The sequence below is a fragment of the Mus caroli genome, chromosome 11 (assembly GCF_900094665.2).
Source record: "Mus caroli chromosome 11, CAROLI_EIJ_v1.1, whole genome shotgun sequence".
NCBI classification, from domain to species: domain Eukaryota; kingdom Metazoa; phylum Chordata; class Mammalia; order Rodentia; family Muridae; genus Mus; species Mus caroli.
Window position 1 is genome coordinate 17,135,249 of NC_034580.1, and position 4,428 is coordinate 17,139,676.

A 4,428-nucleotide genomic window follows, 5' to 3' on the forward strand; every position below is an offset into this window, starting at 1 on the left:
TCTGTAGGTAGACTCAGGGTGCCAGTATGCATGGACTCAGTCTGTAACAGGTACTTGTTTTTGTTTTTTTCTTTCTTTGTTTTTTTTTTTTTTTTCTAAGATTTTTTTTTTATTTTTATTTTTGAGTACACTGCAGCTGTCTTCAGACACACCAGAAGAGGGCATCAGATCCCATTACCAATGGCTGTGAGCTACCATGTAGTTGGTGGGAATTGAACTCAGAACCTCTGAAAGAGCACTCAGTGCTCTTAACCACTGAGCCATCTCTCCAGCCTTGTAGCAGGTTCTTGTGATACTGAGGAAGCCTGGAGGCCAGCATGTGCTTTGGTGTGCTAACAGGCACCGCAGATAACCGATTGTCCTGGGTTTGTTTTGGACCTGACACCTAGGAACTGAGATGATAGGCTAATGCTGGAATTATTTTTAATTATATTCTCAAATGTATGTATATTTGTTTTCTTTGGATGTGTAATCTAGAAATGAAATTTTATGGGAGAAAGGGGAGAAGATGATACGGATATTTTAGAAGGGCACAGTACAGCCTTCCCCCATCTTAAAGGACAGGTAGACCACCTTTTCTGAAAGAGTGTATCTATGGGAAATAAAGACTAAGATGATCAGCAAAGGAAGGTAAGTCAACATTCAATTGTAAGAGTCTGGAGTACCACTTAGTGAAACTTGAGATTAGTTTGGGAAGTAATAATTTTTAAAAGTTTTTGAGCTGAAGTATAACAACAGGAAGTATAAGTATAATTTAGTGGATTAATCCTAAAACTCTCTATATAGTAGTTTAGACTGGAAGCAGAGGGACCAGTTAGAAGTCTGTAGAATGACATAGGACAGGCAATTTTAGATTGTACACTAAGGTATCACATGTGTTGAGTAGGAGAAAAGAAATTGTTAGTATATTTGACTAATGCTAAGCATAAAGACATTTCTGATATTTTCAATACTATTAATACAATTAAGAAAATGATTTCAAAATACCACCAAATATCTAGTTCATATTAAAAGTTTCAGGTATATTGCTTTTTTTTTTTAATAGTAGGATTTAGTCAAGTATGACGGCCTTTAGGGATGGAGACTAAACTAGAAAAAAAAGTATGATGACACATATGTATGAAAGTGCCATAATGAAGCCCATTATTTTGTATGGTAACTTAAAAATTAATAGTATGTAGCTGTATTTAATCTACTTTAGTAAGATGTGTTGTGTAGATTCAATATATTAAGCAAGAATAATAAGGTGGATCTTTTTATTGATTTATGTGTAATCTTAAGGATAATTTAGAGTTGACTATAAATATTTTTATAATGTTTTCTCTAGGCAGTATCTATCACAGTGTAGAAGTAAGGACATAAGTTTTAAATCCAATCTAGGTAATGTTTGTAATAAATCCTAACTGTAGAGAATGGCAATTGAAACTAGAATTTAGGGAATTCCATTTTCTGTATATGGTAAAACTTTTGTGCAACATTGTAGTGGTGAGTTTGGGTCACACTACTTTGGTTCCTGGCAGGTCGCATACATGCACCCGGTGCCCAGGAGCTATCTTTATTCCTGAATGGAAGACAGACAGACAGACTGACACACATACACACAGACACACACCAGTTAATTTAAAAATGCCTTGGCTACCTCAAAGACTGGGCACTCCTAAACCTTCCTTTGTTACCCCAGGCCCAATTGAGGAATTGGCCAGTGACCACCCACCCAAATTCTCACATGACTGGTTGGCTTTCTCTCCTGCAGCTCCTGTGTCCCATCTTTCTCCCTTGAGTCATGGCAATGTTCTCTGTCCTTTTTCCCAGTTCCTAGCCCATGCAAATCTTTGCCCAGCCATTGGCCTCTGGCATCTTTTTTTTTTTAAGATTTATTTATTTCATGTATTCGAGTACACTGTCGCTGTTTTCAGACACACCAGAAGAGGGCATTGGATCCCCATTACAGATGGTCATGAGCTACCATGTGGGTTCTTAGAATTGAACTCATGACCTCTGGAAGAGCAATCAGTGCTCTTAATCAGCCATCTCTCCAGCCCAGGTGCTGGCATCTTTATTGATTGATCAAAAGCCAATTGAGGACAAGGGCCTTCAGGGTTTGGTCTGATTAAATCAAAGCATTAGAACCAATCCCCACTCCAAAGTAAACTGAAACTGTTTGATAAGTTTTTTCCATATTTGAAGTTATACAATAATGTCATCTTGAGGTACATTGAGTAGTATTTACAAATTGAGTAGTTTTTTCTGCATACTTACATTTTGTACTAGTATTTTACAAATATGTAATTTCCTTTCCTTAAACTTTTACTTTGAAAATCATATGGAAAAACAAAAGAATGTTCAATACTCATATATTTTACCTTGTTTTTATATTTTGTCAGATTTGTTTTATGTGAATTCTTTGCTTAATCACTTAAAAGGAAATTGCAGGTAGTGAGATATATCACTTGTAAATACTTTTCTTATTCTAATGCTAAGCATAAAGATATTTACAATATGTTTTGTACTTTTCTTTTGTTGTTTTAAATGTATATGATTACACTGTCACTATCTTTAGACACACCAGAAGAGGGCATCCCATTACGGATGGTTGTGAGACACTATGTGTTTGACTGGGAATTGAACTCACGACCTCTTAATCACTCATCTATCTCTCCAGCCTTTTTTTTCAATACTGTTAATATAACTAAGAAAATTAATGATTTCAAAATACATTTTATCACCAATTCATATTTAAAAGTTCCAAGAGTTTCTCAAAGCCATTTTATAAAAAACAGGATTCAGTAAAGTATAACTGCTTTTTAGTTGTTGGCACTTTACTAATTTAGTCCAGAATGGCTTATTAAAATCAATAAGTAACCAGATTAGTTTTCTTATAGCCTTATGTTTTTGATTTGGTTGTTTCCTCCTTAAAGGCTTAAACCGTAATCTCCTGTTTTCTGTTTTTTTTTTTTTTTTTTTTTTTTTTTTGTAAATTGAAAGCTAGGCCTTTAGCAAATAGGTCAGTAATGATGCCTTTAAAGACTCCAATGTCTGTATATTTTCTTAGCAGCATCTCCCCCATTCTCTTGCATGTGCTGTGTAGACTAGGTTAGCCTTGAACTCACAGAGATGCAGAGATGAAAGGTGTGCTCCCCAGTGTATTTTTTACACTAGATAGGATGCTTGATTGGTTGTTTCCTGTACCAAAAACGGTGAAATAGATTTTCTGGTAACCCTGAAAAATAACAGTTTTTATCAAACTATGAAGAAGTCCAAGTGGATGAGCCTATTTGCTGTGGGTTCTAGCTTTGTATCTTTGTTTCTTATTTATAACTCTTTTAAAAAGAGAATTGGTGCCAAGCGTGGTGGCGTACGCCTTTAATCCCAGCACTTGGGAGGCAGAGGCAGGCAGATTTCTGAGTTCGAGGCCAGCCTGGTCTGCAAAGTGAGTTCCAGGACTTCTAGGACTATACAGAGAAACCCTGTCTTGAAAAAAACCAGAAAAAGAGAGAGAGAGAGAGAGAGAGAGAGAGAGAGAGAGAGAGAGAGAGAGAGAGAGAGAGAATTAGCTATGTTTTCTATTTATGTGTATGGGTTTTTTTGCCTTCATGTATATCTCTGTTATGTATGTACAATACTTGTCTAAGCCAGAAGAAAGTATTGGGTCATCAGAAACTGGGGTTACAGGTGGTTGTAAACTGTCTTGTGGATGCTGGGAACTGAACCCAGGTCCTCTGGAAGTGCAGCAAGCACTTTTAACCACAGAGCCATCTGTCCAGCTCCTATCCCATTTGCCAGGTTTCCAACCTGTTGTTGTTTTTGTTTTTATATTTGTGATTTTGGGGGCCTTAAAGCAGTAAAATAATATTTGTACTGTAGTCCAGTTGCAATGTTGTTCCATTTATAGTTTTTCCTAATGATTTTATGATAATTAGTGCATTGTCAGTTACATAGTACAAATAATATGTAATTATAATAACCAGTCTGTGAGCACTAATATTGAGATAGCATTAGATATTATATAATTATATTATCATAATTTTTCAAGTATTTTTGAGATGTAGTCTTTTTCATTTATTTTACAGATGATGAAAGGAACATATAAGTTAAGGAATTTCGTATGGTTATACTGTTGGTGAATGAACACAAACAAAATGGACTAAAAACTTATGCACTCTATTCATTTTGGTAGTATGCCAGTATTGTAGTCTTGTTGAATGAATGGCATGTCTCATCTTTAATATTTTGGGTACAAGATTATTATGTATTTGTACATTTAAGAAAAGATTTAGAATGTTTAACTGTGGGATTTTTTTTTCAAACAAGGAAAAATAAGTTTCTTAGCAAACAAAATATTCTGAACAACTTTCATAATTGACCACAGATGTAGTGACAATTTTGAAAATTTGGTTTCTTTAAAAAACACAGACATGCTGGGCAGTG

At 35.2% G+C, this 4,428-nt stretch overlaps 1 protein-coding gene across 3 annotated transcripts in view; it reads left to right on the top strand.

Moving 5' to 3' along the window:
- The window catches only part of Vps54 (VPS54 subunit of GARP complex), an 80,643-nt gene that overhangs the window by 16,027 nt on the left and 60,188 nt on the right, over positions 1-4,428 (top strand). The gene's annotated exons all lie outside the window — the stretch shown is intronic.